Here is a 10,835-nt window from a genome sequence, read left to right on the forward strand (position 1 = left end):
GGAGACCCAGTGCAAGTCGCAGATGGAGCTTGACGCGCTTACAAAACAGGACTTCCAGGGAGTGTTCCAAGAATGGCAGGTGCACTGGGAGCAGTGTATCACTGTGCAAGGTGAATACTTCAAACGAGATGATGCCAATTTTTTAAATCCTGTACAGTTTTTGCTCATTGTAGGAGTAGTCTTGACTCATCGTAGGGGTAGTCTTGCAACTTTTTGATCAGACCCCATTAGGTAATGAGGTTGTTTACATAACCAACCAGGTAAAATAAGTTACTGGGTACAATAACATTTTTAGAAGATACTGGGAACATACTTAAGATGTGATTGGTGAAAATGTAACTACAATATACAGAGTAGAATTTAATAACAGTCTATGAAGAAAACCAAAGACAAAGAAAATTGATTAATTTTACTCACTGGAAAGTCATTGCTTTTAATCTTGAACTTCTGCCTAATGCACAAACAGCAAACAAGTCCAGTCTTGTTACAAGTTTCTTGAACTATAGTATCCTCCACTTTTTTCACAGGGTAAGATTTATTTTATTCAAAATAACAAGCAGTTATTATATTATTATTCTTATTATTACATTATATTGTTGCACGCCTTATAACTTTTTTCTACCACATGGTACCAACTAAACTCAACTCAATTCGACTTGCTTTTGGTATCAGTATTTCTTTTTCCACTGCACCCTTCAGTAGAAAGTTTGGGAAATTGTAGCATACTAACTAATGTTATCTGTTATCTGCTGCAGGGTAATGTTGCTAACGGGTTAGCCATGCTCTGTGAGCAAGGGTCAAGGGGACATTACCATTACTGAACCAAACCAGGCTAATGCTGGTTCTGAATGAATGGAGGGTTGTTGTCCAGACATAGAAACAAGGTAGAGCTGCACGGCTAATTATAGACCAAAACAATTCTGCTAGATAGTTTGACCAAAAAGAAAGGTACTTCAGTGCAGAATGGTACAAAAATAGAGAGTGGTTAATTCTTTGCAAAAGGGAGCCTGCTGTGAAATGCAGATTTGTTGCTGTCAGACATATTGTAACTTTACCCAAATACAGAGGTAACAGCTTTGTAACATCCAGAATTAATAACTGGAAAAGGTGCCCAAACCTCCTGGACAGCCATGAAAAGTCTCACTTTCACAGTGTGTGTTCAAAAAAGTGCACTTACTTCAGTCAAATACCATGAGAGAAGACCAGCTGACGTGCTGCTGAAGCTTTACTTCTAAGGCCTGCTAAGCTATTTTGATTTCATTAAATTACTCAGTAACTCATAACAGATAACAGATGCTGTTTTGAATACTCCTCTTGGCTACAAACACCCAACATCCAAAAAGAGTTGGCTGCCCAAAAACTCAGTGTTTAAAAAGCTTAGAAGAAAATCTATGAGAAGGATTATTAGAATTTGGTTGCCTTTTGCATAAAAAATTGAGAATGTAATAATTGCATTATTTGAGACATGAATGCAACCTTTTGTATTCCAGATCCAGAGCTTTATAGTTATTATAGTGGTGCATCTTTAGGTAATGTCCGTGCTGGATGAATATACACACGCACCAGCCATGCCTCTTTGCAAACTTATTGTTACAGGGACTCACTGTCCCAGCTTTAATGCCACCAGAGATGCTGTCATACCTTGCTTGATGGGGGACCTAAGGGAAGCTCCAGATCAACTCCACAGAGAAAATGATGTAAGTTAATGCACATTTATCTCCTTTCCTTAACTCATCTGACATGGCATTTGGATATCAAATGTTTAATTACCAACACCAGTTATGTAATGGTGGTATGATGTAGAGTAGATTGGAAATAATTAAATTATGACAACAAAGTCATATGTAATATTAGTGAATATTAAGCAAATCTAAATACATTTTCTTTGCAAGAGTTGTATTAACAATAATTTTAAATGTCAATAATTTATTCAATAAATTTTAATTAAAGTTTTAGTACTTTCAAGCTATGTAATAATATTATGCATCGCTTTGTTGCCATAATATACTTAAGTATATATACTTAATGTTTTTTTTCAACAGTGATACACTTTTGTTTTTGTTAAATGTTAATATGCCAATTAACTGTAACATTGAGTTATTAAATTGAAAGATAAAATAAGATCAATATCTTATTAAGATCAATCAGCATAATTTTATCATAGTGCTGCAACTGTAAATGCCAACTATAACACATAATCACCTTTGAAGCTATCATGGCAAACTTGTTAGAAACAGTTGCCTCTTTACACCCATTCAAATTCAGCAGACATGGAGAAACATTAGGATTCATTCAAAGTCATGTTTCTCATCACCTTGCAAATGTAAGACCCACATTCACTCTTCCTTTAGCTCTGTTTTTGGTCTCCTGTCACAATTCCTGTCAGTCCTGTTTATTTTGCCCATTCCGTCTCTTGCCGTTCTTCACCCACCCACCCACCAGTTGCCCTCGGCCTTTCCCACTGGTCCCTGATTCCTGACTCCCACATTCATCTGCCCCGCAGTAACCCCTGATCTTCCCTACCCACTCACACACCTGTTTCCAGTTTCCTCATTATAACAGACAGTCTTTAAACCTGCCTGTTCCACCTGCTCCTTGTCAGCTTGTGTGTTGTTGTTTTTTTTATGCTGTTCATGTCGAAGACTCTCATTCTTGCCCCTCCCACCCCGCCACCTGTTTCCTGTTACATGTTTTGTTCCTGTACCTCCTACCTATACATACCTGCCTGTCTATCAGCCTTTATTATCATCATCTCCTCAAATAAACTGACCTGTTCCTACCTTCCTGGTTGTCCTGCATTTGGGTCCCGTCTGTTGCACAGTACTCTATTGTGAGTACAGCTCTTGAGGGAAATATCTGGCTGTTTAGCTGATAAATGCTCCACTTTGTTCACCAGCTAGCCACTGACAGTGTCTGTCTGTCATTTGCTGCTGAACTGGTAGTATTCAAAGGGTTTTGGGGCTTTTTTAACCTGAAAACAGCTGCCTGCTGTGATCAAAAACAACGCTGATGATAGAACAAAGAGCGAACCACAACGTCACAGTTACGGGCTGTAAATCCAAAATAATAGTAAGACCAAAAACATGGAAACACGTCATAGAGCTGAGGGAAACTGTGGTCAGTTTGTCACTGTAAAAACCACTTTGACATCACGCATAATCATATGATGAATAGTTACTATAAAAAAAAATTAATTATAGCCAATTTAAACTTTTCAAAGTTATTAATTCCAGAGCTGTTGCATTATATCATCATGTCCAGTTGTAAAACTATATTAAGAACATTAGTTCTGTATCATACTTATTGGCTGTTATTTACTTGCATTTTTATTCTTACACTGTATATCTAGTTTATTATATAATATTGAACTTAAGTTCTGACTCCAATTTATTCAACATGACATTGCACTGTACCATACATGCACATACAGTACATCTTTGTTTTAGTTTTTTTTTTGCAGATGCATTATACTTACATTACTGCCGTGAGTAGTCTATAGATATCAGAGACAAGCCAATGATGCAAACAGTGTCAACAAGTTCAAATTGCTTTTACACAGACAATTTATCGCTGTCATCTCCCCTGGCTGACAAGCAACATCGTTAACATCCTGATACCATCATCTGTTCATAACACAACATATTCGCCAGGGACTTGACTGACAGGCGTGTTGCATGTTGCAACATGTTACATAACTATGCTTTTGATATTACCCCTTTTCACATTTCTGCTGATAATGACCCCTTTCAGATGCTATAGACATAATGTACTTACATGGCGTAGCAGTGACAGGCATGTTTAAGCATGACATGGGGTTTAATATTTCTCTGTAATGTTGCCCCAGAGTGACAGAAGTGCAATGTGGTTATAGAGGTGTTTATAATAATAGAGATGTAAAGCCAATGCAAGGGCTCCTACACCCACAGGCCTCTATTGACACGTCTATGACAGCGAACAGACATCAAGGATGCAGTAATGGGAACTCCCATTTTGTATTTTTCCCATGGTTTTGTTCCCCTTTTAGGCTGTCCCTATGACTTTGATCCCATTCATCCAGATATCAATTGAACTGAACTTGAGGCATATTAAATGAATGATGCTGAGCTGGAGGTAGCAGCATTTGTTACAATCCATTAGAATTCATGTCTCCCCCTCCTCTCTTTCTCCCTTTCTCCCTTCCCCGTCTTTGATGCTGTCTAGGTTAGGCCTGTGAAAATGTAGTGTTGGGTAATAACTCCATTGCGTTGATTATTAGCCTTCACAATAGAGGCAAGCCTCCTCTGTCTGAGCACAGTCCCATAGTGGAAGACTGGTATAACTTAATGTGGCATGAAAATAGCTCCTCAATTTTCCTACGCACAGCCTCTCTAGAAACTGCCCTGTTCCACCCTGCAGATGCCTCCGGCCTTCACTGTTTCACTCCCTCTCTCCCAACTTTCTCTACCTCTAACTCTCAGAGCATGCCTACCCATTCAGCCATCACACACCTCAGGCAAGAATCAAAGGTATGTGTGTGTGTCTGTGTGTGTGTGTGTGTGTCTGTGTCTGTGTGTGTGTACATGCTATATGTGCATGCAGGTGCATGTCAGCAGAGAGCTGTGAGGACATTGGAGGGACAGAAACAAAGTGGGATCAGGTGTAAGTCTGTATATATATATATATATATATATATATATATATATATATATATATATATATAATATATAATATATATATATATATATATACACACACACACACACACAGGGAATTTGAGCATAAAATCTATTTGTATTTAAGGAAAAGTGAGGCTCAATGAAGACACTGTGTGCCACAAATAGACCTTGAGAAATTAATGCTTTCATCTAAAAGTGAAGGAGAAGGAAGGGTGGAGCCTCAAGGAGACAGAAGGTGGAAGGATAGACAAGAAAAACTTAGAAAATTTTTTATTTTTTTTTTACTCAAAATAAGAAGCATATTTTAAGAAATTAGGGGGAAAAAAATCCTATTTACTAAGAGCAATCTGTCAACTGTGGCTGCAGCAGCTGGCAGCTGAAATTAGGGCCCTGTTCAGGGACAAGCTAAAGTTCAAATCATATGGGCTGCTCTATGTAAAGGTTTGTTAAAATCCACCTCACGGCTCAAAGTGTGTTCAATTTGCATATACGTGATCAATATACATGTGAGTCCTGTATTCATTCTACTTTCAGCGCTCTTACTGGTTCTCACAATACACAGCCATTTCATCCATTGTTATATGAGCAAAGATCTTGTGTATATGTTTGCTTAAGGAAAATGTTGGATCTGTAACTAAGGACCTGAATTTGTCCCCTCAGTGTGTGAATCCTCTAAACTTTGTTGCTGCAAAGTTGGGCAACTGTCAACAACTCATCATGTGTATTCTGCAGCTCTGGCCCTACAGTTTACCGTGTGAGTCACCCCTCCTTTCACCATAATGTACAACCTTATGTATTTTCCATTAAATTAAAAAGCTAGTCATAGGCTGTATCACCATAGGCAACAAACTAGCTCTGTTTGGCATATAATTCCACCCAAAATGAAAATAGACATATAAATAGTTTTTCTACAAACAATCAACCTATTTACATTATATGGCTAACATTGCTTGTGGAGATTTTAAAAAATTGTCATCTTTGGTTTGCGTGTATGCTGAGCTGGGATTTTTTTTTCCCCTCATAGAAGCATGACTGAGAAACTGCACCATGAAGTAAAGAGAAGGAGGATGTAGTGTGATTATGGTGGCAAAAAATTACAGAGGACAAAGATAAATGATTGAGGAGATAAAGTGCAGTAGAAGAGGAGGCAGAAAAACTGGCTTTTGCAGACAAATAAGGCTCTAGAGCAGTCCTCCTGAATCCCCACTTATTTGAATCAAGAGCATGTACCTCTCATTTTTCATTTCCCTGGCTGTCATAAATTCTGCTGCATCTACTGGCTAAGCAAAAAAAAAAAAAAAAAAAAAAAAAAAAAAGGGGGGGGGGGGGGGTATATGACAGGAGCCTCCCCACATCGAGGGTCATTTTCACCTGCAGTAAGTGGCAGGATGTTTCAGTTTGATCCATGCTGAGAATTCTGTCACAGGGCACTAAGACTGAACAGAGCTGATTAATACACAGCCAGGAAGAGATTGAAAACCTTTGTTAAAACCGTAGCAGGCATAGGAATTCTGATTAAAACCTTGCAGTTATGATTTAAAAATCCACTTCACAGTGAATGAGAAGAGGTCAGATGTGTAGCTGTGTCACATGGTGAGGACTACATTTTTTAAAATGATTTTCTTATTGTTTTTGTTGTTTACTTTATTATATAGAGGATGTCTTTATGGAACAATTCACACAAGGTAAGTTGACACTGTATTCCTTTTTATTGCCTGTATATCCCTCCTAAGTACACACCTACATAAACGTAATTTAGCAGCGGGTTGACTGCATTGCAGTGTATAGACATTTTTCATGTGAATGCTTCATATTTGTTAGTTGTATGAAGTTAAATAAGGTGCACAGTAAAATACATCTCCTCTAGGCCTCTAGATTTTGTGTGTTTTAGTCAAATTACCATATGACATATTCCTTAAATTTGCTTGAATTGTGTATTTCCTCACAGTAAACATCAAGCCTGCAGTCATTCTCTCTGCACTTAATGTGACTAAATGTGAACTAAATTACTTCAGACTTACTGTTCGCTGTGACAGATTACACAACTAAAGCAAGTTTTATGAGTTTGCTAATTGGTTTTCATAGCTAACATATAGAAATGTATGTAAATGGCTGCCTGTAAGAGCAGGAAGAATACATCAAACTTTCTAAGACTGTGCCAAATCTAGCAAACACACTGCTCATAGTCCATTAAGGAATAGTCAAGTGAGAGTAAATAAGAGAAGTCACAAAGTTGATCTGTTCTGATTTAACAAGAGTCTACATCAGCGTTAGCATAATGCTAACATCCGCCCACTAACCTGCCCTCAATGCCAGTGCTAACATGCTGATGTTTTAGCAAGTTTACCATGGTCACCATCTTAGTTTAGTGTGTTTGCATATTAACATTTGCTAAGCAGCACTAAACAACATTCATTCTGCAGAAATAAACCAAGTATTGGACTAACTAAAATTTTGATCACAAAATGAAAAGTTGGATGCCACCAAAGAATTACAATTCCTCCTAAAAACCAGTGTCAACCTCATGGTGCCATTAGAGAAAAGACCTTCGGGGAGTCCTTAGGAAACATCCTCTTGCTACATGAGTGTGTGAACAAAATTTCACATAAATTCATTCAGTAACCGGAGTAGAGATATTTCAGTCTGGTCCAAAGTGGTGGATTGATGGACTGACAATATTGTAATCATTGGACCCACACTGCTAGCAAAGAATTCATCAATAATACCAAAAACATACAGAGATGAAGTGAGTGTTTTGCACTTAAATGTTCTTGTGCTGATTGTTATCTTGAGTGTATTGAGTTTTGAGGCAACTTGAGGGACTGTCCTCACTGAAAGAATCTGACTTTTTTTTTTTTGAAGTGTTCAGACTAATTGTACCCTTACTGACCTCGACTTCAGCCTTGGAGGAGAACGAGACCACAGGGAGTAAACCAATAGTGATCAATAAAGCTTCTCATTATTGCTAATCAATCTCCTTGTTACACTGCTTCTTCTCTCTTTTCTGTCCTTATTTTCCACACTGTTTCAGTTTTGACAGTGACTGATATCAACACATGCATAAGTTGCATGTGGATGGTTCTCTGTCACATATGCACACTCATACACACTAACACACACACACACACACACACACACACACACACACACACACCATAAGGCACCCTGTCAGGTATTGAATAGTCAATGCTGCAGAGCCGAGCAGAGGCCTTGGTTATTCATGTGTGATATGGCTCCCAGAGAGCTAGATCACAGTGTGTGTGTGTGTGTGTGTGTGAGTGTCTGAGAGAGAGAGAGAGAGAGAGAGAGATGGAGAGTATGTATGTGTGAGAGGCATGATTACATGTGTGTGAGAGAATGTGTGTTTGCGTGCTTGTGTGTGAGAGAGAGTGAGTGTACACCTGTCAGTTTGAGCAAATTCACTCACCTGTGACGTCCTCATTCTGTCTCTCTGTAAGCCGTCACTGAGAGAGCTCCTCTCAAAGGCCCAGGCAACACACACATACACAGAGTCATATCAGCCATGGGCAGGTGTTGAGATCACTGACTTCTGAAGAGGATTTTCACCTATGGCAGTCTGAATGTGTGCCATGTATTTTCACCCTAGGTAATGAATGCTCCCTCTCTCTCTGTCTTGCATGGGTGTGTGTACGTCAGAGGGAGAAAGGGGCAAAGAACAGAAAGACGGGCAAGGGAGAGTGACACAAAAAAGAAAGTGAAGTGTGTGTGTGTGTGTGTGTGGGGGGGGGGGGTGGATCTCTGTATTTGTCCTTCTGCTTCTGAGTTGTGCAGTTTCTATCAGTGTCTCTTCATCCTTCAGTTTTTCTGGGACATCACAGGCCCAAGTTTTGTTGGAGTGACAGCAATGATGAATCCTGCAGGACACAAACTCCCACATACACAACTGGAGATAATTCTCTCATGTCGGAAAGCTGCATTCTTCCATCTAGTGGCCACATATGTGCACACACTTTCATGTATTCGTGGATGCATGGAGTGGGCTGGTTGATATAGGTTAAATTAATATCATGATATTAAAGTCAATATTCTCTTCAATAACCTTTACACATATGTTGCTTGGAAACATTCATTTAGATAACAGAAATCCAGAGATACAAACTTAAGGTGCTGAGTTTGAAATATATACACTCTGAGGGTCTAACAAAGGATGTTTACAAATTGCACTGTGGGTAATGTAGTCTTTTGTCCCACACTAGGAACTGAAACTTCAATTTTGATTTTTTTTTTTTTTTTTTTTTTTTTTTTAAGTTAGTTAGTTAGTTATTAGTCTCTTGTAAGTACATTACTAAATCACTGCAATTTTTGGTTTAAGTTTTCATATTATCCAATCACTGCTGAAACATTCCCCAGTCCATACAGATTTCCTCATGCAAAACTGATCGCTAACAGGTGAGTAAAACTACAAAATTCTTTGAGACATTATTTTAATCTTTGCAAGTTTGATTAAACTACTTTTTGGTAATAAAAGTACAGTACAGTGCTATTCAGATGCAGGGACAATATCACAACAGTAGGGGTATAACAGTGAAGAGAGGAGACTGGAGAAGTGTGGCAGTTTAGCTCATAGTCTCTTTCCTTGAAGTTCAGATATGAATTAGAACTGATATACTGTACAGGCGGAGGTCAAATTAGATAATGCATCCCTTCAGAGACATCTCAGACAAGACTGAAACCCAGGCTGCTGCAACAAGGGCCACCGAGGCTTAATGTCAATACAAATTTTGACAGTATAGGAACTCTCTCAGTATGAATACATACTCTGGAATCCTTCCCTTCCGCCAGAAATACTGCCCTTGGCTGCTGTTGTCAGCAAGAATGACATCTTAATCAACTTGTCTTGTTAAATAAGAGTTAACAAAATCCAAACATTTTAATTAGACATCATAATTCATCCTTTTATCAGCAGACTGCATCCTGACCTACAAGTGAACTCCTGGCCTTGTGATTGGTTGTCAACACTCTCCTCAGGGACACTAATGCCCGGGCAACAGATTCTTTCACTTTGAGGACAAATGTCACGCTAGAACCACCTCACCACTGCCAAAACCCATTGCTCATCAGCAGTGTGCGTGTGTGTACTTGTGTGGGTGCGAGGGTAACACTAGTTACCACATAAAATATGAACATCTTGGAAATCATCTGATTGCATCTATATCCTTAATATATTTCTTGCTGTGTGTTTCAATGAATAATTCAAATGTACTCAATTAAAAAATGGTGTGTGTGCAGCTGCATGTGTGTGTACGTGTGTGGTCTAAGTGAGGTGCTCGGCTTCCACTTCACACTGCAGTCATACCATTACACAGAAGACTAGTGGCCACACAAAAACACACACACAAATTAACATATGTACACTCATCAAATTCATCACTCCTTAGATATATCACATAATGCACTGCAGGTTTTAAAAATATCAGATTTTATCTTTTATTCTGAAAATGTGTAAACAACTATGAATTAAGTGCTGCTCCTCCACCACAAAGTAATCTCCTGCTTTATATTAGGGTACATACTGTATATTTATTCAGAGATTTTCATGTCAGTTAATTGTGCTATTATGGGTATTGAAAATGACACTCACTTATTCATTCAGTTCTGCACTAACTTCTGCCACTTTTCTTGAAAAACAGCTAAATCTTCTCTGCTTTACATAAATTTGTTTTTGTGGCTTTTATTTATCAAGCCACCTCATTTTGTTATCTTACCAGAATCATCATTACATACTATACTTACTTGTCTTTTACTTGCTTCACACAGATTAGCAGCTTTAACTGCCTGGTCATCATCATCATCATCAATCATCAATCATCATCGTCATCATCCCTTGATTGGTCTTAAATATTCACGTGAAAGCAGGTATAAACCTCTATCCTTTGTTTTTTCCTTTTTTTCTTTTTGAAGAATGAATTTTTTCTCTGCATCTTGAACTGGAGATATCAAATGGAATTTAGTGTTTTGCTACAACCTGTGACAGTGATGAGGGATGGTGACTAACTTTTGCTGGCACTGGACAACTATCTTGCAAACTATGCTTGTATTTCTCAAATGCAGTGTCTATAATGTGTATAACTAATTGCGTTTCATTTTCACATCTTTGAAAAAAGGGATTGCTGCTCTACTAACCAGGTCAACAACACACTGTTAAGCTGTAGCCTCCAG

Source organism: Lates calcarifer, linkage group LG24 (assembly GCF_001640805.2).
Source record: "Lates calcarifer isolate ASB-BC8 linkage group LG24, TLL_Latcal_v3, whole genome shotgun sequence".
In the NCBI taxonomy this organism is placed as follows: Eukaryota; Metazoa; Chordata; class Actinopteri; family Centropomidae; genus Lates; species Lates calcarifer.